We start from the raw sequence: 26,181 nt of genomic DNA, 5'->3' as shown, positions 1-26,181 counted from the left end.
CCTGGTAATATTCTATATTTTGAAATCTAATTTGATTGATATTAATATGGCTATTAATAGAGCCACTTCCGATTTCTTGGATTAGTGTTAGCATGCTATATTCTTTACTATCTTTTTACTTTTCGCAATGTTTATTTATATTTTTATTGGCTTTCTTATAGACAACATACTGTTGTGTCTTGTTTTTTTATCCAATTTGATTTAGTTGGGTCTTTTGGAACATTTATGCTTAATGTTACTATTGATATGTTTGTGTGTAACACTTTTCTATTTGTTTTCTACTCGCCCATCTGTTGTTTGCATCCTCTTTCCTCTACTTATACTTTATTTTTTTATTTTTTTTGTTACACAGGCATCTCACTGTTGCAGCCTCTCCCGTTGCAGAGCACAGGCTCTGGACGTGCAGGCTCAGCGTCCATGGCTCATGGGCCTAGCCGCTCCACGGCATGTGGGATCTTCCCAGACCGGGGCACGAACCCGTGTCCCCTGCATCGGCAGGCGGACTCTCAACCACTGTGCCACCAGGGAAGCCCCTTATACTTTATTTTTAATTAATTATGTTTTATAATTTTGTTTTACATAATGATGGATTCTTAGATAAATATTTATAGTATACATCTTTAACCACAGACCACCTTCAAGTAATATTAAACTTCATGGCACTTTAAGAACCATAAAATAGGACTTCCCTGGCGGTCCAGAGGTTAAGACTCCACGCTTCCAATGCAGTGGGTGCAGGTTTGATTCCTGGTCAGAGAACTAAGATCCCACATGCCCTGCAGCAAGGCCAAAAAAAAAAAAAAACGAGAACCATACAATAATACACTTCCATTTATCCTTTCCTTGCCTAAGTACTATTCTTGTCACACATTTTACTTCTGTGTATGTCATAAAGCCCACAAATATGTCATTATTTTTGCTTTAAGCAGTCGATCATCTTCTGAAGAGATTTAATTATTAAAGGGAAAAAAGTCTTATATTTGTCTCTGTATTTATTTTCCTTAAATTTCATTCCTTGTACAAATCTGGATTTCCACGTGCTCTAGTCTCCTTGGGATTACAGGCCTTCCTTTAACATTTGTAGTGAAGCTCTGTTGGTAATTAATTCTTTCACCTTTTTTAGGGATGAATAAGTATTTTACCTTTGCTTTTGAAATTTATTTCTGGTGGGTAAATTGTAGATTGACAGTTAAAAAATTTTTTTTAATACTTTAAAGAAGTTACCCTTACTCTCTTCTGACTTGCATTTTTTCCACTAACAAGTCTGCTGTAATTCTTATTCTTATTACAGAATAAGAATAATGTATCGTTTTTCTCTTTCTGGTTTTTAGATTTTTCCTTTATCACTAGATTTCAGTAATTTGATTATTGTGTGACTTTGTGCAGTTTTCTTCGTGATTCTTATGCTTTGGGTTCACTGAGCTTCTTAGATCTATGAGTGTTCACTATTTATCAAATTTGGGAAATTTTCAGCCAGTATTCTTTCAAAAAAATTTTAGCTATCTCAATGCAATGCACAACAGTTAATCTACAAGCAAAGTCAAGGATGGATAATGCTCATGATTACAATGCATTTACTTTGCACACAAGTCATGTCACTCAGACTGATGCAACAACAGGTGACTCATTACTGTGAACTGCAAAGCATAATTGCCAACATCAGTTATCAGGGGAAAAAACAGTGACAGTGACTAAAGAAGGCAAATAATCTATGCTGTATTCATTTGATATTAAAAAGAGTGTTGCTTTCAGGGGCTTCCCTGGTGGCACAGTGGTTAAGAATCTGCCTGCCAACGCAGGGGACACGGGTTTGAGCCCTGGTCCAGGAAGATCCCACATGCTGCGTGCCTGTGTGCCACAACTATTGAAGCCTGCGTGCCTAGAGCCCGTGCTCCGCAATGAAGAGCCACCGCAATGAGAAGCCCGCACACCGCACACCGCAAAGAAGAGTAGCCCCCGCTCACCGCAACTAGGGAAAGCCCCCGCGTAGCAACAAAGACCCAACGCAGCCATAAATAAATAAAAGCTAATAAGAAGCAAGTAATAAACAAAATTAAAAAAAAAAAAGAGTGTTGCTTTCAGACCTAGTTTTTGGGCTGCTGCACTGGTTTTACAGTTTTCCTCCAACCTTCTGTACCCATTATAGAAAACTGGAGATTTCTGCATCATGAAAAGGGGTTTCCTGGGACACATGAATGTCATTACTAAAACCAGGCTCATCCCAGACAAACTGGGATGATTTATTACCCTAGGGCCAACCTTCTTGAAGCCTGACTGGAGAGCACCAAAGCTGCCAAAGCACGTTTTCACCCACCTCCCCAAAAGAGAGCTGATTCAGCTAAGGAGAGCACTTGGATATGGACGCCATGAGTCAGAGCCTCACAGGCAAAGGAGGAGCTAGTGAAAGAACCCAGCAGGGGAAAGAGAGAGAGAAGCACCTGTATTAAAAATTGGAATCAATGTAGGGGTTTCCACTGTGATTCTGAAAATCAACTACATGATGGCCCTTTCAGTGGAATTTATTACTGCAATGATGGAAAACTGACAATATCAATTCTATTCCCCAGTAGACATGTAGCCTTCACATACTTCTTGCAAAAAAAAAAAAAGGTAAAAATAAATAATTTTAAAAGAAATGAAAAGAATCCATATTTTTCAACAAGTGAGAGACAGGATTCGAATGGACAGATCAGAAAGTATCCAGAAGTTTGAGCCGTATTTCCACCAATCCCAGACATACATACTGTTATGGGTAACCAGACTATGCAATGTAAAAAAAGAGAGGGCAAAGACTATAACAAAAATAGTCTGCCAAAATTTACTGTTTCAGATAGCCAAAACCTGGTAGAAACTCAATGTACTGAAATGTCTGCAGTTTTACTTTAGCTAAAAATAAGCATATTACAAATTGATGGCTAGTGGGAAGCTGCTGCATAGCACAGGGAGATCAGCTGGGTGCTTTGTGATGACATAGAGGGGTGGGATAGGGAGGGTGGTTGGGAGGCTCAAGAGGGAGGGGATATGGGGATATATGTATACGTATAGCTGATTCACTTTGTTGTACAGCAGAAACTAACAGAACACTGTAAAGCAATTATACTCCAATAAAGATGTATAAAAAAATAAGCATATTACAGAGACTGATGAAGAATAAAAAGATGGAGTTATTGATTTTCAGACCCAGGTCAACTGTGATGAAGACATTTCTAGTAGACCATGGAAGTTCAGAAGACATAGAGAATGGAGAGACAGAAAAAATAACTTGGCACACAAGTATGAGTAATTACTAGCTCTCTGCTAGTACAATTAGCAAAGTGAAGCATACTGTGAATTCCTGGAAGTGGTCTCAGTAAGCTCCATAGAGAAATTTATTTTGACTATCTTTTGAAAGTTATGAGACTGTGAATCTAGGCATCAAAATGGTAACATTGCTCATGGCAAACAGATGATTAGATCATAAATTACATGTGATGTGTATTCAACTGAATATGAGGTTAAAGGTAAAACTGGCTCTTTCACACTGACCCGGCTGTGGATGAGAGGAAGTGAGAGGAAGGAAGGAAGCGAGGGAGGGGGAAAATGTTTAAAAAATTGTTCAACATGGTTTATATGAGATAGACTATGAAAACAAAGCTTTTGAATAATCTAAAACACAAAGGCCATATAGAAAAATGTAGAGAAAAAACTGGGAGTGAAGAAACTTTCCAAGTGTCAATTCTGAAGTAGCAAAAAAGGTTGGACAATTTTGGAGATGTGTTGGATAAAAGGAGAGGCTTGGGGAGGGGGTAATAAGTGCTCTAATTCAACTGGAGCTCTCTAAGCCCATCCAGCCTTGGGGCCAGGCAAGCCCACTCCATGGAAGATGTTCATGTCCTCCAAAACTGAAGAAAAAGAACTAGGGCAAAGCCAGAGAGAGGTTTGCCCCAAACTACCCAGAAATCAAACTTCGGAAAGATGCAACAGAAACTATGCTTTGGGTAAAAGGATCAGTCCCAGAACAACTATTACAACTTTTAAAGCGTTTTGAGTCTTTCATTATATTGCAGAACATTTTCTCTCCCTATCGAAATAAGTGTGATAGGGAAACCACATGGCTATTTACCCCATCACTATTCTAAAATATGTGTTTTGCTTAATATGAATTATTTGGCCAAACTGGACAAATTAAACATACGAAGTCTTCCTCAATGGATGATAAGTGCCAATGCTAAGCCATGTTCTCCTGGATGACTGTTGAGGGTGACTTCACCTATTTTCTAGCTGTCACTCTGGATAACCAAGTCAGCACTGTGAAGTATAAGGGTCCATAGCAGGTATATTAGATTGAGGAGGATGTGGGATTAGGACAACGCAGCAGCATTTTGAGCACAGATTTACTTAGATCATGGAAAGAAGGAAGCCCCAACTGGCAGCTGCTGTTGAACACAAATATTACCAACATTGTATTTCAACTCAGAATTGCCCTTGCCTGAGACAGACACCACGGCAGAGAAGGGACTGCAAGACTGAAAGTTTGTGTGTTCAGAATCCCCATCTCAGTTGTTACTAGGACTAAATTGGTCCCTGAATGTCTTTAGACCTCAGTTTCCTCACAGGGAAAATGAGGGATTGGGTTCAACATGTAATTCAACACAACATTAATCAAGTGCTTCCTATGTTTCAGGAATTTTACTGGAAGAATAAATTGTTAGGATTCTTACCATTTGGGGCTCCTGTTACAATTTTATGATTCTGTAACAAGAAAACGGACTGTTGTTTACACCTTTATTTAGTGTCTGGGTGGAGAAACCACAAATCCAGTTCCGCATCCATGCTAACATTCTTTGGTTTCCATGCTCGGGATGCCAAATGTAGAGGAAGTGGTCCAGGATGGGAAAAAGCGATGTCATGTGAAACAACTGGACCAAATCATGAGAGAGGAAGCAGGCCCCTCTTGAGATAAGGGGTTTTTTGCCCTTCCTCATCCACCCCTTACCCTCTCAGCATTCTCAGGTGATCCTTCCTGGTGGGTCTGCTCAAGCAAAGGAGAAGGCAGGGACCCAGCAAGGAGGTCAGAGTCTGTGGAGAACTGTGGCTCAGCAGAACATCTATTAAATGATGTTTGCTTTGCAGCTGATCCACCATTCTCCTTAAAGAGGGATCCTCACCTTATGTCTGATTAACTGATATGCATGGAAAGTATAACTAGAAAAAAATTATTGACTCTATTTTTTCTACAATTTTTTTTCAGAGTATTATACATTCTTATTATGGATAATAGGGAGGATCAGAAATATATGGAGAGTGAAATAAATATCAGCCATGGATATAAAAAGAAAACTCTGATTCATTCCAACTTATGTATTTTTTCAAATTATATATTAACTTTATAAAATATGGACATTTATACATTTTAAACTTAATATTTTCTTAAGTATTTTTTCATGAAATTCAATGCTTTTAGAGATTCATAATTCATATTATCATTTAATATCTCTGATCATTTTTAAAGTAAGAAATTTCAACTTTATTTAATCAGATATTTCCCCAAATCTCCCCTAATTAACATCTGGGGAAAGTGTTCTCCAGGAGAATGTTTGAGAAAGTTTAAATTATCTCTAAGTTATCCCCTTATTCAAATATGGGTTATATCTATACTTTTGGCTTCTTTTTAATTAACTTATTTTGGTAGTTTGTTTTTCTTTTGCTGCTGTGTACACAGTGGTGTCCCACACTTCACTGCTGAACATCTCATCTGCTCCATTATGGGAACCAGGTTACTCAGGGCCCCTATATAAATCCTAACTGAAGCCAAACTAAGGGAGGCTGAAGGACTAGGGTCCATGTGGTAATCTACTCTGTTGGGCAAATAGCATTTTTTCCACAATAGCAAGACTGAGAATAACATGCCATTCAGTACCAAGATAAAACCAAGATTCCCAACTGAAGAAGTGCTACCAAAAAATGACCCTTCATATTCCTGCTTTCCAAGCCTTCAGTCTCTGTCACCTACATATCATTTAACTCTTTTAGATAACCGTTTTACTCTTCCAAGTCACCATCTTACTCCACCCGGTCCCAACAATGGACAAACTCAAATGACAGTCATCACATTGCCCCAGCCCACTTACTTTTAGATCTTCTTTGCACTGCAATGAAGAAAACAACCACGGAAATGCAGACCACAGCTAAAATAATACTCAAAGTTATCCATATATTATTTCTGTCATGAAGGAAAATATAGACATCAATTACGACAAGTGGCAATGTGTGTCAGTACATACTTAATTTCTCAAAAGAGCCAGCTATCTAGTTCATGCTGACCTTAAAGCATCTTACATTTTCTGTCTTTTTTTTTTTTTATAACATTTAAATTCTTCTCTACTGTAGCCCCTGTCTACACTAGACAGGATGGGTCAGTCCTAATCTGATCACTCCACACACACATGCCTCCACCATTTTTTTTGCCTCCACCATTTTCAAATCGACCAGTAAAATAATACAAATAACTTCCCTGGTGTCTTACAGACAAAACAATCATTTCAATGATTTTAATATAATTCAACTATTTACTGTGCCATTGCATAAATATTATGAATAAAAGAAGTGCTTATGTAAGGATAAAGGAAAGCTTCAACTTCACTGTGCTTCCTGTCAATTTATGGGGAGGGGGAAGGGTAAGCTGTGACAAAGTGAGAGAGTGGCATGGACATATATACACTACCAAACATAAAACAGATAGCTAGAGGGAAGCAGCCACATGGCACAGGGAGATCAGCTCAGTGCTCTGTGACCACCTAGAGGGGTGGGATAGGGAGGGTGGGATAGGGAGGGTGGGAGGGAGGGAGACGCAAGAGGGAAGAGATATGGGAACATATGTATATGTATAACTGATTCACTTTGTTATAAAGCAGAAACTAACACACCATTGTAAAGCAATTAAACTCCAATAAAGATGTTAAAAAAAATGAGACTCTGGTAAGAAACCCAAGCTCAAGAAAGAATATTGTGAATTTTGAATTTCATATCACACCTCACTTAGCAAAGATATGCTAGCAACTCTAGTCCAAGTAGGAGACTTTGAATAGAATAGTTCAATTTGGTATTGGAAGGTTGCCTAAAAAAGTACAGTTCAGGGACTCAAAATCATTTTCCTTGCTATTAGAAATTCAACAATATACAAGAAACACAGCTTTTAAAACACTACTCAAGGCTATGAGATGTAATAATATAGAAACTAACCTGACAACAGAAATAGTTATTTCCTTCTTCTCGTTGAGCCTGGGGTTGAGGACCAAAGAGGTCATGGCTACCAGGACTGAAGACTCAGTGGAGAACAGGCTGTTTCCACCTGCTCTGTTGTTTTCAGAGTGCGGCTTTAAATTCTGTCCTTAGGGATCTCCCCAGCTTGCCTCAGGCTCTGGGTACCAGCCTGCAGCCTGACACACCAGATGGACCACTCTGGCATCACTGTTCTTGATGAGAGGGTGTGGGGAACTTCCTAATCCTGTGAACTGTGAAGGGGACAAGGAGCTCAATTAAGAGAGCAACAACCAAAAATTGTTTTGATCCTAGGTTTTAGTACATTTAACCAAACAGAATGATTGCTCATCTCTTGTGTAACTTAGGAGGTAAGAATATTCTGTGAACAATTTCCTCAGAATGAATGATTATCCTAAGAGATCAAAGGTAGCAGAAAAAGGGAAGAACAAGAAATCTTGAAGGAATGAGATATTAACAAATAGTCAAGCAAAGAAGGTAATAATGAGAAGTCGAGTGTTAGGATTTATGGTAATCTCAGAGGCTTGCTGAAGGACACAGTTCTGATTAAGTCATTACACTACCACAAATGTTCAACCGTCAAAACAGATTCACAGCAATCACATGCTGTACCTAGCACCAAACTTTCCTATGATTAGTGATAGACACAAAAAGCAAGAACAGAGACAGCGACATCCACCTCTGAAATGGTCTAAAACCATCTGACGTACTTCTCAAAAAAGTCATTTGTCTACCCTGGGATGTATTTTGGTTTTACATTAAGAGATGAGTGCTAACAATATGTGTAACACATGTGATTTAAAAGTTAGAGCCTGAGGAAGCCACTTTAGATTCTTAGCTTTTACATTCCATCAATCACACCGGTAGGGAACCTACATGACTGACCTTCGCTCTCTAGTTGTGCCCTATAAACCATAAATTCCAGTTTTATGTACCATAAGCAATGTAGAAAGATCAAGTATCCAGAGATGCTGTTAACTCCTCCTTTCCCAGTTATGAGTGGGTGAATCAATGCTGTAGCCTTCCTTTTTGGGGATGTGCATGAGTTGCAGTCCTGGGAGTGGCAGGAGATTGAATCTGCATATGGAGGACGATTATCTACTCCCTAGACACCCTATTGTACATTGTGGACCCTGGGCCCTCTCAGGACTCCTGATGGAAGACATTGACAGATTTCTGAGCATCCATGAGATGGGCCTTGAGCTCCAATGAAAGTGTCTCTGGCCCTCTACTCTCTTACCTTTCTCCTGGGCTCAGAATTATTCAAGTTAGCACTTCTTTTTATACATCTTCCAGGTCTCCATCTCTGACTCACACTGAGGCCTATAATGCTAACCATATAATACTAAGAAAAAAGCAAGGCTACAGGCAACAGGAGAGAGTGTGAAAAAAGGAATGAATACACTGGAGACACTAAACTGGTCCTTGGGATGCTCTTGCAAATGTAGTAGGGCTGCCCACTAGACAGTGCCCAGTGGTTTGGGAGACTACAAGGTAATAGACATTTCTGGATCTCAACACAATTTTTAAAGCACACAACACACAGAAGCACCATTCATGGTTGATATATTTGGCGAAATCAGGGAACAATGCTGTATTCTGTGTCTGGAGCGATATTTTGGAAACTAATAACAGCAACTGAGGGAAAACAAATTGACCACTATACTTAGCTACTATTAGAATCCAGATGCTAGTAGCAAATTTGAGCTTTAGATTGTAAACATGGAAATATTTGGAGGAGGCTGTTAGACTTTGATATGGTTTTTTGGACTAGAGGTTCAGGGCATTGTTTATTGTCAATGTCAAGATGATTGCTGCTGATATACCAAGGGTAGATCAGCAGCAGCAGCATTTATTGTGCACTTACTATGTACTATGAAATGTACTAATTTCTTTGCATGCATTCTTATTTAAATTACATAATATCTCAGTGAAGTAGGTAGTAGAGTTGACCCTTGAACAACACAGGTTTGAACTCTGTGGGTCCACCTACATGCAGATTTTTTCCAATGATTTTTGTATTTTCATTTTACAGATCTTCATACTAAGTGTGGGGAAAAGTATATTCGATTAGAGATCATAATATGTGAAATCAAGAGAACCAGGGTTTGAGTTCTGATTCTGTTCAAACTGGTTCAGCTTTCTGCCCTTGGGTGAGTCATTTATCAATTCCTTTGAGAGACAGCAGTACCCAATTTTCAAGGGCAGTGTTGGGGAGTGAGGGGTTGGTGCCTCAACCCTCGCGTTATTCAAGGGTCAGCTGTATTTTTCTCACATTTGTTTAAATAATGGAAAAATGTTAAAGGTCAAGTAACTTGCATAAAAGTGTATTTCTAAAAAATAGTAGAGCATGAACTTCTTCCCAATTTCTTTTTTATTCTTTGTTACAAAATAAGGAATGAATATTATCTTCTCAGAGGTGACTTCCTGTGAGTTTATTTGTGCTCCATCAGTAAGGTATAAAATCTCACCTTGAAATGATAAATAACATAATCTTAGAGGATTTCATCCCTGGAATTATACATTTTAGGCCAGTGTCCAGTTGTTCAACCCTACTAAAATCCTCTGTGCTGACAGGAAAGAGATGATGTGTTACTTCCTCCTACATTCTCTCAGGCCTTCTGCAGTGTTGTTGGGATAACATTTATTGATTGCAATCGTCAGTTAATAAAATTTAAGAAATGTACCAGTAAGTCACTTTGATATAAATATTTGATACTGAATTTATGAAAATATTTGTGGAGAGATTAAATTATAGACATCTGAGAATAGTAAACTTGAGACAGAGAGATGAATATAACATTTCACTGGTCTGATACAATGAGTTTATGGGGTTCTTACCATGATTCAAGGGGAGGAGGGATGTGCTACAAGAAAATTGCATAGAATGGCGATATACTGCACAAAATCACCAGGAGGAGGTGGAATTCCATTTTCTCTTGCCAGTTCTCCTTGTATGTGAGCAGAGTGGTCATGTGAGAAATGACAGGTCTTATCCTAGAACTCAGCCACACAGACTCCTATCCCAGAGACTCACCTGCCACATACACTTAAAGTACCATTACTGTGACAGGATAAATGCTCAAAGCTGCATCTGTACTGCTCTTCATCAGAAGGGTGTATCTTGCAGCCTCAGAGCAACACTCCCCATGGTGTTCCCTGATGATCAGACATTTAAAAAAACTGTCTTAGCTAAGGGGTGATCTTGAGTCCACTCACTCCATGTATTGGGCATCCACTTGGGGGGAGGGTCTGAGGTGACAGGGGAGCACAGCCTTGTGCCCCATCAGGGTAATGATTGGCTCGTTGGCTCCAGCACTGAGAACTTCCCTGGGAAAAAGGAGCTTTGCAAAAAAACACAAACAAACAAACAAAACTGTCTAAGTGAATCCTAACTGAGCCAAAGAAAGGAGGAGTCAGAACTCTCAGAACTTTTGGGACTCATTATAATTGGCAAGGATATCACTTGCTATTTCCAGAAAACTGTCCCATGTTAACCATTTTTCAAGCTCCTTTTGTATTAGCTAGAGCTTAGAAAACCTTTGTGGATTTTGAATCCACACCTACATAACTCCAAACATTCAGTCAGACTGGAGTGAACCCTAGTTATAACTACAAGAAACACTAAAGTTTCAGAACCATATTTATAGATGATAATCAAAATTTGACAATAATTTAAAAACAGAAATTACTCTGTATTATGATTCATTTAGCTCTTATCTATGAATAAGATATTTTATTGATGGAGTCATGATACTTAGCTTAAGAAAACCCCACATATTCTGGAATTCTACTTTCAGAATCCCAAAGAACTTATCTTACTCTTGAGACACCTGCAGCTTAAGGATTTATCTGGACTTTCTCTACAGACTTTGCAATTTGAATCAGATGCCAAACTAATTCTCTTATAATCCCCTTCTCTGATAGTATGGGCATCAATGTCTCAACAGCCACCCTCTCAGGCCAACAATAGCAGGTCTGATTCATGGAGCTTTCTAGTCAACAAAGAGGGCAGATACCATGAACATAAATAAGTAATTATACAGGTGAATTAACCTGCCATAATTAGTGGGTGATTCAGTCCCTTCACAGTTGCTGCTGGATTATTATAGAATCCATCTCTGTCCTCCCAATATCAACAGGTGCTCACAAACTCTTAGATCACTGTCTCTGAGCTCTCAGACCACCCTTTCTCCCAAGTGCTGCCTCCTTAGCTATATGGAATCCCAGGTCAAGTTCTCTGCTCTGACAAAATATATGTTAAATCACACTTAATAACCTGAAGAGCCTCAGCTACCAAAATCTCCATGTTCTCATGCTCAGATGCAAGAGACATTATTTATTCAAAATTATTTGGCAAATTATTATTTATTGGACGCACAGCTATAGACTAAAGTTTGTGTCCCCTCAAAATTCTTATATTGAAAACTAGCCCCTAATATGACGGTATTTAGAGGTGGGGCTGTTGGGAGGTGACTAGTCATAAGGGTGGTGTCCTCATGAATGGAATTAGTGCCCTTATAAAAGATACCCCAGAGAGCTCCTTCACCTTTTCTGCCTTGTGAGGACACAGTGAGAAGACCACCACCTGTGAAACTCTTAAGAAGAGGGCTCTCACCAGAAATTGAATCTGCCAGTGTGTTGATCCTGGACTTCCCAACCTCTAGAACAGTGAGGATAAATTTGTTTTTAAGTCAGTCAGTCTATGGTATTTTTGTTATAGCAGCCCAAACGGACTAAGACCTCTACTATGTGGCAATCATGTTCCAAGCCTTAGGGACAGAGTGTGCATTGCCACGAACAGTAAGGAGGCCAGTGTGGCTGGAGCACTGGGAGCAAATGTGGTTAATCATGGCTATATTCCTGTTTCTTTCCCTTCAAATAATGCAAGTCACTGTTACTATTCCTTCAAGTACAGCTGAAGTGTGACTCCAGCACACTCTCTGTCCTCTTGCCTGGACTCCTGTACAATTTAAGTCTTTTCACTAGAAGTCAGTGGACTCACTATAACAGATTTTCCCTTTCGAAACTGAGACTTGATGCCAACTCAAGGACTTTTAAAATTAAGTTCCTTCTGTCTGTACCACTCTTCTCCATGCAGGGCTCACTCCTTCACAATCTTCAGTATCTGAAAGTCATTATAGCAAATATTTTTATAATGAAAGTCCAGATAACAAGAGATCCCTATATTTGTGGTGTGCACCCCCAGTGGTAGCCCCAGGATAGCGAACATACTGCCAGTTTGAAACTTTTATCTTAGTCCCTTTTATTTGCCAGACATTTTTTCTGTCTTTTACAGATTCTTCTGCTAATGCTATGAGAAAGGTGAGTACTATCATCCTCATTTATAGTTGACAAAACTGAGACAGAGGGAGGCTAACAGATTTGCTTAGTGTCTTCTTGGCAAAGAGTGGAAGAACAAGAATTCTGACCCTAGCTCTCAGCATACAGATTTAACTAAATCGATAACTTGTATAGGAAAAACAACCAAACCAAACTAACCAACCAAGCCAAACCAACAAACAAAAGCACCTAGAATTCTAATAGTTCATCACCATTAAATGAAAATAACTGATTCTGGGGTTATTGAGTAGAGACAATGTGGCTTCCATCATCAGTTGGGTGGAGCCAACCATGTCACTCACTATCACTCACTTACCCTGCCTCCTCCTGGATGCCACTTCAGAATATTGTGTCATTTTCATCCTAAGTGGTAGAACTTCCATCTAACACACACACACACACACACACACACACACACACACACATACACACACACGGTAAACACTTATTTTGCATAGATAGAAGAAAGAAGTTGAACAAACTCAATATCTTTCTCTTCTGCTGAGCTTGGATTTTCTTGGATATAGATAAATAGTGCTTAAATAATATTCCAAAAATGTTCAGAGTTTTGGAGATGGAATGGAGCAACTCTGTTGCTGTTTGCTTTTTGTCTCTAAGCTGAGAGACACCAGCAAAGGGTGTAAGTGTAAACAATATGGAGAGGGACTGTTTGGTTCCTCTCAGCCTATCAGATGCTTTTCCACACTCTAAAGGCACATTTTAGCCAACATTTCACCTTCTACCCAGTACTAAAATCAGGCCTTCAAATGGATATCGAGGTCCAACCAATGATTCAAATGTAATGTGAAAAATGTATTTAAATACAAATAATAAACATTCATTGTAGAAAAAAGGGAAATAAAAACAAGAATAAAGAAAGCAAAATAATAAATAAAGGGAATTTAGAAACAAAGTGAGAGAGATGAAGTATTGCAGCCAGAGGAATATGATACAAGCAAATGCCCAGAAGCGGATACGTGTAGATGTTTTGAGGTCAGGGCACAAAACAACTGGGGAGTGTTGTAGGACACTTGCATCACAAAGGTAATTAGATGTGTCAGTTCACAGAGAGCACTGAGTGTCAATAACAAAAGTTTTCAATTTACCATGAAGTCCTTAGGGAAATACTTTTTGAAGAAGAATTATTTGCACAAACTTGTCAGTGACTTCATTTTTTAGGTTTAATGAAACCATATGTTCACATTTCCACTTTGGTTATCTAATTAATTCACCAAGTCAGTAATGCAATAATGCAATAATGTAACAGAAAATCCATTACAAGTAGACTGTAAGGAATTGAGAAATTATAAAAACAAACGAAAACAAAAAAAAATGTGTCCAAGAGCAGCTGTCCCTCCCTGTTTCCTCAAGTTTCAGTATTGCTTAAATAATGCCTTTTTGAAGCAAGTGAGGTAATAAAGTAATAATAATACTTTACAGAGTTTGTAATGAAAGGACAAGACACTTCATTAGTTGGAACCTGGTCTAAATTTTTGTCTTATAGAGTGAAACCTCATTAAAATATTTTATAATTGACTGTGCTTCAGTGGAGAAAGTACTTGGATTTCTATAGGAAATGATTTCATTTTAGTAGCTTGAAACATCATCCACTGGAAATCAAAATTAAAGTTTCCTAATGTACAAACTACTTTACAAATTATTCATAGAGGTTATCTACCTAAATACACATTGCTCATTTGGTACTAACTCCCCTGCCCACAACCAGATTCTCTGAGAAGATAAAGAACAAAAGCTAGACAAGGGAATACTCTTGGGAAGACCCCCCCAGAGCCAAACTGAACCACCAGGCAGCTGCAAAGTTGTTGCTGGGTGTGACATGCTGGGAATGATCCATGCAGGCAGCCTGAGGGTTAGACAAATGAGAGATAGATAGGGAGATGGAGATGGCAGGACGGCATGGATAAGAGAAAATAATTGTTTCAACATTGAAAAATTGGTGTCTCCAAGAAGTTTTGTGATACAAATAACAGAAGAGGGATGCTGATTTTAATAAAGCTGTGGTGGTATCCATACTTACACTATTTTAAATATTTTCAAAATAGATGATTAAAGTCATGACTAGGTGAGATATGGCTTACCAGCAACAATAGGGATTTGTATCTGTGTCTATATAAAGTGTTCCAAAACACAATTTTACTTTCTGAATATCTTTTCTACGCCAAATACCACAGGCTTTTCAAATAACTATGAAAAATTTGCACTGTTGTCATTCCCCTCTCAGTGTGAATGGTAGGAAATTCAGTTTTGTTTTGCTTGAGTGAATTTTTATCAAACTATAAGCAACACTAAGAGACCGCGAGATCCAGTAGTCAGCCAAGGAAGCTCCAGTTAGCCTGGGTTATGATATACATCAGTGTAACTTTCTGGTTGTCCAAGGCCGAAATCAGTTGCAGTTGCAGGGTGGTCAGTGAAAGAAGATCCATTCCATTGTCTAGGATCTTAAGGGAGAAATATAAGCGATTGGAGGAAGGTGTAATTAAAACTATAAATATGGGTCCACTCTGTCACATTATAGACTAGATCCTCTCCATAGTGATAGGACTGTCTGAAGGAAAGGAGGGAATGCTGAGAAAGAACTTCAAATGGATTGTCCTTGAGGCTCAGTGAATAGGAAACCCTGGTCAACTGAGTATCTACATCCCTTCCTTCCCAGTGACCTGAGTCCAAACAAAAATTCAACAGACTTTCTTGGGACCCTCACCTCCCAGTAGTGACCACCATCAGTAAACATCTCTTCACCCAATGTACATATCAGAGTTTCAAAGTGTTTCCTGTTCTCTGAAGGATGATGCTTTTTGAAACTGGAGAAAACCAGTTTCCTATAATTAAGTATAACAAAGTAGGGATCCAAAGTCACCACATTTTGAAAAGGAAGGTCATTTAATGTACTTTTACTTCCATCCATGAACAGGTAACAGCTACACAGAAAGTTCTCTCATCATAAATGAGTAAACTGAATAAAATTTATGAGACAGCTACTTTCAGACAATGGACAACAGGTAATAGAGGACTGGGATCTTTGAGGAAGGGAAACATAAGCTGAGCCCTAAAATCACCCCAGCTTTCTATCTCCTCGCCATCCATTATTTTTATGCAAATGAAAACACCATAATCTTACACTCAGGGATCACCACAAAGGTTGACACCTTATTATATGTCTTGGTGGATCTTCTTCTACACATGTATGTATACCTGTAAGTGTTGGTTTTTAACCAAAGTGAGAACATCATGTCTCTGCTGTTTTGTAAATTGTATCCTGGTCGATAATATCACCTCTGTGTTTCAGTAATTTAAAAAATTTCTCTCGTGATCTTGAAATGTCTTTACACTTATGTCCCTTCCTATTCCAGGATCATACTTTAATCATACTCTTAATCTAGCATAGTCCCTTTCTTCTGTTTCTGACTTTCTGAACAGATTGGGCCAATGTTCTTATACTGATACCTGGCGATTTCCAGGCACCTGCACAAAAAGTGGGAATCAATAGATACCCTGCCATTCTTACTGAATTGAGTCCAAAACTCTTTAAAGGAATAAAACAAAACCTGTCACTCAATAATGTAAAAATCACACATCCAGCATCCAATTAAATTAAGTAGACAGGGGAAGGAGTAGGAAAATGTGACTGGTAACCAGGAGAGACAAACAAAGAAGAAAAAGCAATGACGGAATGAGTAGAAAAGGACTTTACACATATGTTCAAGCATTTAAAAAATAAACATAATGAGATAAATGGACAGTATAAAGAAGAATGAAATGGAACTTCTAGAAGTAAAAATCACAATATCGGAAATTATGTCACTGAATGGAACTAAAAGCAGATCTAACTCTAAGGAGGAAAAAAAATCAGTGAAATTGTAGGTGTAATAACAGACATTTGGCAAAATAAAAGATTTTAAAACAAATTTACAGAATGATCAGCCTCAGGACCTGTGGGATATATCAAGCAGTCTAACCTACATGTAACTGGAGTCTCAGGAGAGGACAAAAAAGAAAAAATAATTGTTGAAAATATTTAAAACAAGTTGAAAACCATAATAAAATTCTATACAAGAGATAAAAAGAAATTCTAAAGCATCCAAAGGAAAAAAGAGAAATTACATAGAGAAGAAGTAAGATAAGAATCACTGCAAACTTACGGTCACAAACAATGAAGGTCAATAGAGAGACAGTTTTAAAGGGTTAAAATGGAAAAATTTCTACCTAAAATTCTATACCCAGCAAAAAATGTTGCAAAACACTTAGATTCACTTTCAAATTAGTTCTTTCAAGTTCAAACATTTTTAGGATCCAACTGAAAATGTGTACGACCATGCTGAAGTAATTATTTTTTTATATTCAACATTGGCTACAGTACACACAAACATTTTCACTCCTCTAATTCTATGAATATAAAAACATTAAAAAAAAGTGTTTTTTGACTGTTGAATCTCCTTTTTGGTGGAATATTGTAGCTTGTTAGAATGAAAATATGAATTTTGTATGTACTACAACTGAAATATTCTCCATGGGTTTCTTAATTTAGTAAGAATATAGTTTTCACTATGACACCAATATTTTAATTTATATCACCATCATAAAGCATACAGTTGACCCTTGAACAACATGGGTTTGAACTGTGCTTGTCTACTTATACAACGATGTTTGTTCAATAAAAATATTGGAAAAATTTTTGGAGATTTGTGACAATTTGAAAAAACTTGCAGATGAACTGCATAGCCTAGAAATATTGAAAAAAAATAAGAAAAAGGTATGTCATGAATGCACAAAATATATGTAGATATACACATAACAGTAAACTATTTCTAATTAAGTTTTGGGGGAGTCAAAATTTATACATGGATTTTCCACTGTGGGGGGGGTCAGCGCCCCTAAATACTGCATTGCTCAAGAGTCAATCGTAATTTTATAGTCAATGTTAAAGTTTTGAGCTGAATTTATACTTTCAATTATGTAACTTGTCTCATAAATGTTACAATTATGTAACATTTCTCAACAAAATGAAATTCCAAAATAATTCTTTTTACTGTGTCAATCGAATAAAAGAAACAAATTATTATTAGAATTAACTAATTTTCTGGTTGATACAGCTAATGACACTGGCTTCATTCAAACTCTTGGCAAAGTTTTTCCAGTGAAACAACACAGTAGCACTAGAATGGTGCTCAAGAAAACTTGAGGAAAAAATGAGACAAACTATTTTAGAAGAACAGTGACTAGACTATATAAAAGGACATGTGTCACAAAGTGACATGTAAACCCCCTTCTGCTGCCTAATGTGTGAATTTATCATCTTTGGCTAGAGTCTTCTTAGAATACTTACTTTTTAAAAACATGCTGATGCTTCTTCAGCTAATTTGTGTCTTCTCATTTTCATGGGGTCAGTGATATTGCTACTGTTCTTAAGGCAGGTGGAAAACATTTCCTGTAAGGAGCACATACACCATCAATTCTCTTTAAAAGGAACACAATTTAATTATACAATATTTTATTAAATGTAAGCTTTTCAGGTTCTTTGGCTCATTGTTGCCAAAAACGTTCATTGACGAATGGGAAAATGTTTAAACCATTAAATAGCTGAAGATTTATAACATACATTTCGTGACAAAATGATCCTAGCTAGTGTTCTGGCTACCCTTTATAACACTGCACACAGTAGGACCACTCATCCTCTATTTCCCACACACATCTCATTGCAATTTACATGTAATTGCCCGCTGGTAGTCAAAAGCTGAGGGAATACAGCTCATACAAAGGCCCAGCCACTTGCTTGAATCTGAAACCACTTTGCAAGGCCATTCTAGCTCCAGAGCTCCTTGTGGGATCAAAGTCTCCTTCAACACTGCCTCTTAGTTCAACTTGAGCTTTCCCTACTACCTCCCTAATAAAACTCCTGCACTCAGATGTTCATCCCTGAATCTGCTTCCCAGAGATCTTGAACTAAGACCCAAGAGTCTTTCTGTGATCCAGCATGATGCATTTCTTAAAGGCTAAAGAAGAAACTGCAGGTGAAGGCTTGCCTGAGAGCTGAGAAGATAATCTGGGTGAGGGTGTCCCTGTGGAAGCAGCCATGCAGGATCCTGAGGGCCAAAGAGAAGCTTGGGCCAGTCAGTGCTGCCATGAGCACAAGAAGGCATAGGTGGGGAGAGCTCTGAGACCTGGGTAACAAAGAGCAGGAGAGATCGGCTAGGAGTTGGAAGGAGTAACATGCTCTCCACTCAGACTTATAAATTCAGTTTGCTGACTGCTATACAAAGGATCTAGCAATCTCTTATGTGGAGAGGGAGAAGAATGCAGATAGGTAATAACATAAGCTTATAGAAAGTAAGAGCAATATTATCCAAAGGATGTCATTTTTCGTTGTAAAGCTTTAAAGCAAGGCTGATTTTCTTTTCTTTTCTTTTTTTTATTAATTAATTTTTATTGGGGTATAATTGCTTTACAATGTTGTGTTAGCTTCTACTGCACAGCAAAATGAATCAGTCACACATATACATATATCCCCTCCCTTTTGGATTTCCCTCCCATCTAGGTCACAACAGTGCGTTAGGTAGAGTTCCCTGTGCTACACAGTATGTTTCCATTAGTTGTCTATTAAGGGTGATTTTCTTTAAGCCATGTGATGCTACAGTTAGAGATGCTACAGTTAGCATGAGAATGAGTCCTGTGTTCTAAGAAGATATACCTGTCAGAGAAGAGGTATTTAGCTTGTGATCTTTATCATTCAGAAAAGGTCTTCTCCCTTGAAGCTATCACAGAGATTGTATTAAGGCACATTAGGCTTAATCAAGACACATCCCAACCCACAGGTAAGGAACTTTCACAGGATCTACAAAGAGAAAGTTCTGAATTGCTCTGAACAGTGATCTCTGTGTGTTTCAATTATCTGTTACTATGTAACAAATCACCCTCAAATTAGTGGCTTCGATCAGCAACAACTAGCATTATGGCTCATGAGTTGTGGATTTGCTGAGCTCACCTGGGTTCTTCCTTACGTGGGTTGAGCTGTGGCTGCAGTCATCTGGAGGCTCAACTGGTCTGGAATGTCCAAGACGGCTCACTGGAGGCGCAACTGATTCGTAATTTCCAGGACAGTGGCAGATGGTGCTGCCTGGAGGCTGGGATTTCATGTGGGGCTGTCAATCAAAGCACTTTGATCCTCCTTCATGTGACATCTTCAAGTGGCTCACTTAGGCTTCCTTAAGAGTCTGGTAGTCTCAGCATAATCAGACTTCTTCTATGGTGGCCGAACCCTAAGAGTACAAAATTGGAAGTAGTCACGTCCTTTTAAGTCTTAGGCCAGGGGTAACATAATAGCACGTGTGTCACATTCTATTCTATTAAAGCAAGCCATGGGGCCAGATCAGATTCAAGAGGAGCAGACCAAACGAGGAGACCACTGGAAGGAGTCATTCATTACTGCTCACTGCTGTAGAGATTACCACAGCTTCCCAATCTTTCTATTTTCAAACAGGAGTGTTCACAGTGGTTATCCTGTCCCTCTTCCTTCATTGAAGGATAGGTGTGTGTGAGTTTAGTCTCTGGATTAAGAGAGGCACATCTGAAACTTATACATAAACTATCATGAGACTCTGACTCTGAGACTAAGCCAAATGATAGGCGTTTTGGCTGCCTCCCTTAGGGAGAGTGGGAGGATAGTCTGCACATTAAAGAAGGAAGGTGAATATTTATCAAAGTAATATTATACTTAAGAGTAGTATTAGATAATCTAATGTCTATTATAATATTAATACAGTATAACATTATAAAATTATCTATCATATAATATAAAATATATTAATATAAGATGTATAATATAAATATATACTACACATTATCATATATATTAATATATCTAATATTACACAATATTTTAGAGATAATATTCTTAAAATTGTTGTTTGAATTCTGAAGAAAATTTTTAAGATATACTTTGTGAAGGAGCCTGAGCCTGCGCCTGACAAGCAGTCAGTACTCAATTTATATTAATGTCTATTCCTGACCTTGGTCACCTCTTATCTCTTTTACATTATTAGTCCCTGTGAAACACAGTAAAGAACAAAGACAGCTCTGCTAAGCAACTCTCCATTTTGAATTTATCCCCAGGAAAACGATCTCTTTAAGGAGAGTCATAATTTGAGCTCACATATTTGATAAAAATAGAAGTAGATAAAACTCATCAATTAGTTTCTGACATTTTTCTGTTAAGTTAGCAGAACACATAGATATTATAGGAAATCCAAATAAAATTATTCTCAATGATTTTCCTTTAATACCCTAGACAGAATTAGCTAATAAGGTTTTGAAAAGGTCTAAATGAATAAATACAAAACTCTTATATAAATATTTACATAAAACCCTATCTGTAGTGGGGGAGGCAGTGAGTGAATTCTGCCACAGAGTTGCCAAGTTTGAATATAATGAATTAGTTACTGCTTCTAAACACAATCCCAATGCCTGGGCATTAACAAATATTGTTTGTGGGAGAAGCTTTAATCAAAGTTGGTAAATAGGAGTGAGGGTACAATGGACAGCACATTCTTAATTGAGAAAGTTAACAAATACTTTTCCATGAGGTAATTGCTGCTGGGAGATACATAAAAATTCAGAAGCACCAGTAAGGAGATGTCTCAAATAACTCTCCAATTAATAAGCTTTGCTCAAAACTATAAACTGGGGCAATTTCCCAAAATGACCACATGGGATGGGCAAGTGAATGTCTTTAGAGGTAAAAGACAGTAACTCAGGAATGATAGCTTTATAAAGGATCCTGGCATGTGAATTCCTCTTGGGTACCTTAGTAAAACCTGTGGAGAAACATTAGAGAAATAATACTTTTTTATGTTTTCAAAGTGGACAACATATGCAGAAAACGAAGCAAGGCAAGACGAAAATCTCTCAGTCCATCCTTTCACCTTTTTTTCCCACATATGAATTCCTTGGATTAAATCTAACTACAAACTTCCACAGTAAAACCTTAGAAATTGTGACACAAACTAATATTAACTGTTACCTCCTAGCTCGAAAACTTTCAATGGCTTGACATTGCTTTCATGATAAACTCCAAATCTCCATCTCCTTTCCAAGACCATTCCAGCCTTTCATAAGTTCCACTCAGTACATACCATCTCACAATGACATCTTTGCTCCTCCTTGAATTGTCTTCTAATTTTTGCTTTCCCAAATCCTAGCCTATCCTTAATAATTCATTTCCTAAACAGCAATTAAATGCAGATTCTTTCTTGAATACTTTGGTGAGTTCAACATGCCACACATGTAAACATACACACACACGTGCACGTGTACACAAGAGAGAGAATATTTTAATAATTTTTTATTGAGGTAATAGTGACATAACATTATATAAGTTTCATGTGCACAACATCATATTTCTACTTCTGTGTACACCACAGCATGCTCACCACCAAAAATGTAGTTTTCATCCATCAGCATAGAGTTGATCCCCTTTACCCACTTAGCCCTCTTGCCCTCCCCCCAGCCCCTTCTCCATTCTCTGTATCTATATGTTCGTTTTTGTTTGGTTTGGTTTGTTCATTTATTTTATTTTATTATTTTATTTTATTGTTCATTTTTTGTACTTCAATATGAGTGAAATCATGGTATCTGTCTTTCTCCGTCTGACTTATTTCACTTAGCATAATACCCTCAAGGTCTATCCATGCTGTTGCAAATGACAAGATTTTCTATTTTTTTTATAGCTGAGTAGTATTACATTGTATATATATATACCACATCTTTATCCATTCATCTGTTGATGGGCACTTAGGTTGTTTCCCTATCTTAGCTATTGTAAATAATGCTGCAATGAACAAACGGGTGCATGTATCTTTTCAAATTAGTGCTTTCATATTCTTTGTATAAATACCCAGAAGTAGGATAGCCAGATCATATGGTAATTCTATTCTTAATTTTTTGTGGAATCTCCACACTGTTTTCCACAGTGGCTGCACCAGTTTATATTCCAAGCAACAGTATAAGAGGGTGCCCTTGTCTCCACATCCTCACCAACACTTATTATTTCTTGCCTTTTTGATAACAGCCATTATTACAGGCTTGAGGTGATATCTCATTGTGGTTCGATTTGTATTTCTCTAATAACTAGTGATGTTAAACATCTTTTCGTGTGCCTGTTGGCCATATGTATGTCTTTGGAAAAATGTCTCTTCAGCTCTTCTGCCCATTTTTTAATAGGGTTGTTTTTTAATTTTTTTATTTTTTAACATCTTTATTGGAATATAACTGCTTTACAATGGTGTGTTAGTTTCTTCTGTATAACAAAGTGAATCAGCTATACATATACATATATCTCCATATCCCTTCCTTCTTGCATCTCCCTCCCACCCTCCCTATCCCAACCCTCTAGGTGGTCACAAAGCACTGAGCTGATCTCCCTGTGCTATGTGGCTGCTTCCCACTAGCTATCTATTTTACATTTGGTAGTGTATATATGTCCACGACACTCTTTCTCACTTCGTCCCAGCTTACCCTTCCCCCTCCCTGTGTCATACAGAGTGGAGTAAGTCAGAAAGAGAAAAACAAATACCGTATGCTAACATATATATGGAATCTAAAAAAAAAAAAAAAAAAGGTTCTGAAGAACCTAGGGGCAGGACAGGAATAAAGACGCAGATATAGAGAATGGAATTTTTTGTTGAGTTTTAAGACTTCTTTATATATTTTGGATATTAACCTCTTACTGGATGTGTATGATTTGCAAATATCTTCTCCCATTTGAAAGGCTGTCATTTTGTTTTGTTGACGGTTTCCTTTGTTAGTTTGATGTGTTCTCACTTGTTTATTTTTGCTTTTGTTTCCCCTGCCTGAGAAAACATATTTAGAAAGATGTTGCTAAGACCAATGTCAAACAGCATACTGCCTATGTTTTCTTCTAGGAGTTTTATGGTTTCAGGTCTTACCTCTAAGTCTTTAATCCATTTTGAGTCGATTTTTTTGTATGCTGTGCGATAGTGGCCTAATTTCATTCTCTTTCATGTGGCTGTCTAGTTTTCCCAACACTATTAATTGAAGAGACTATCCTATCTCCATTGTATGTTCTTTGCTCCTTTGTCATAAAGTAATCGTCCATATGTACATGGGTTTATTTATGGGTCCTCAACTCTCTTCTACTGATCTATGTATCCGGTTTTCTGCCAATACCATATGTTTTGATTACTATAGCTTTGTAATACAGTTTGAAATCAGAGTGTGCTATCTCCAGCTTTTTCTTTCTCAGGATTGCTCTGGCTATTTGGAGTCCTTTGCAGCTCTCTATATATTTTAGAATTTTTTGTTCTATTTCTGTGAAAAAAGGTCCTTGGGATTTTGAAATGGGTTGTATTGAATCTGTAGATTGCTTTAGGTAATACGGACATTTTAAAAGTGTCAATTCTTCTAATCTGTTAGCACAGAATATCTTTCTATTTATTTGCGTCTTCTTCAATTTATTTCAACAATGTCATAGTTTTCAGTGTACACATCTTTTGCCTCCTTTGTTAGATTTATTCCTAGGTATTTTATAATTTTTGATGCTATTCTAAATGGTATTATTTTCTTAATTTCTCTTTGTGATGGTTTGTTGTTAGTGTAAAGAAATGCAACAGAAAAAAAAAAAGAAAGAAAAGCAAGAGGTGGCTGTATACCAGTTTTGTAACCTACAACTTTAATGAATTCATTTAGTAGTTCTAAGTTTTTTGGTGGCTTCTTTAGAAATTTTTATGTATGTATATGCTATCATGTCATCTGCAAACAGTGACAGTTTTACTTTTTTCTTTCCAGTTTGGATTCCTTTTATTTCTTTTTCTTGGCTGAATGTTATGTCTAGGACTTCCGATACTATGTTGAATAAAAGTGGGGAGAGCAGGCATCCTTGTCTTGCTCCTGATCTTAGAGGAAATGCTTTCAGCTTTTTACCACTGAATATAATGTTAGCTGTGTGCTTGTAATATATGGCCTTTATTATGCTGAGGTGTGTTCCCTCTATACCCAATTTCTGGAGAGTTTTTATCGTAAGTGGATGTTGAATGTTGTCAGAAGTTTTTCTGCATCTATTGAGATGATCGTATGATTTTTATTCTTTAATTTGGTGTATCACATTGGTTGATTTGTGGATAGTGAATCATCACTGCATCCCTGGGATAAATCCCATCTAATCATGGTATACGATCCTTTTAATGCATTGTTGGGTTCAGTTTGCTGATATTTTGTTGAGGATTTTTGCATCTATGGTCATCAGAAACAGTAGCCTGTAATTTTCTTTTTTTGCAGTGTCTTTGTCTGCTTTTAGTATCAGAGTGATGCTGGCCTCATAAAATGAGTTTGAAAAGCATTCCTTTCTCTTCAGATTTTTGGAATAGTTTGAGAAGGATAGATATTCACTCTTCTTTAAATGTTTGGTAGAATTCACCTGTGAAGCCATCTTGTCCTGGACTTCTGTTGGGAATGTTTTTCATTACTGATTCAATTTCATTCATTACTGGCAATCAGGCTGTTCATATTTTCTGTTTCTTCCTGATTCAGTCTTAGGAGATAGTACGTTTCTATCCATTTCTTCTAGGTGTCCATTTTATTGGCATGTCATTGGTTACAGTGATCTCTTATGATCCTTTGTATTTCTGTGGTGTTGGTTGTAACTTCTCATTTTTATTTCAGATTTTATTTGTTTGGGCCCTCTCTATTTTTTTCTTAATGAATCTGGCTAAAGGTTCATGAATTTTGTTTATCTTTTCAAACAGTGATCTCTAATTTTATTGATCTTTTCTTTTCTTTTTTTTTTTTTAGACTCCACTTCATTTATTTGTGCTCTGATCTTTAAGATTTCTTTCCTTCTACTAACTTTGGGGTTTTTTTGTTCTTCTTTTTATAGTTACTTTAGTAGCAAGGTTAAGTTTTCTATTTGAGATTTTTCTTGTTTCCTGAAGTAGGCTTGAATCACTATAAATTTAGAGCTGCTTTTGCTGTATCCACAGTTTTTGGACCACTGTCTTTCCATTTTCTTTTGTCTCCAGGTATTTTTTTATTTCCTCTAGGCACGCAGGCTTCGGTAGCTGCAGAATGCGGGCTCAGTAGTTGTGGCACGTAGGCCCTAGAGTGTGTGGGCTTCAGTAGTTGTGGCACACAGGCTCTAGAGCACAGGCTCAGTAGTTGTGGTACACGGGCTTAGTTGCTCCATGGCACGTGAGATCTTCCCAGACCAGGGATCAAACCCGTGTTCCCTGCATTGGCAGGCAGATTCTTAACCACTGCACCACGAGGGAAGTCCCACCATCTTTGTTTTAAAGTCTATTTTGTCTGATATAAGTATTGCTACCCCAGTTTTCATTTCCATTTGCATGGAATACCATTTTCCATTCTCTCACTTTTACTCTGTGTGTATCTTTAGATCTAAAGTGAGTTTCTTGTAGGCAGCATATATATGGGTTTTGTTTTCTATCCAATCAGTCACCCTGTCTGTTGAGTGGAGCATTTAGACCATTTACATTTAAAGTGATTATTGATAGGTATGTACTTATTGCCATTTTGTTGTTTTGGGGCTGTTTT

General features: G+C 37.6%; 1 long non-coding RNA gene across 1 annotated transcript in view; it reads right to left on the bottom strand.

Annotated features, from left to right (window-relative positions):
* LOC125963938 (uncharacterized) overlaps nucleotides 1-26,181 on the bottom strand; it is a 54,317-nt gene that overhangs the window by 11,220 nt on the left and 16,916 nt on the right. The window contains exons 4-8 of the long non-coding RNA XR_007476401.1: nucleotides 19,604-19,877; nucleotides 17,948-18,049; nucleotides 7,222-7,493; nucleotides 6,111-6,202; nucleotides 4,701-4,731 (exon numbers count right to left, since the gene is read on the bottom strand). This is a non-coding gene — a long non-coding RNA (uncharacterized LOC125963938). The remainder of the gene's footprint in view (nucleotides 1-4,700; nucleotides 4,732-6,110; nucleotides 6,203-7,221; nucleotides 7,494-17,947; nucleotides 18,050-19,603; nucleotides 19,878-26,181) is intronic.

Source organism: Orcinus orca, chromosome 3 (genome assembly GCF_937001465.1).
Source record: "Orcinus orca chromosome 3, mOrcOrc1.1, whole genome shotgun sequence".
NCBI classification, from domain to species: Eukaryota; Metazoa; Chordata; class Mammalia; order Artiodactyla; family Delphinidae; genus Orcinus; species Orcinus orca.
This window is presented reverse-complemented; position numbering and strand designations above follow the sequence as displayed.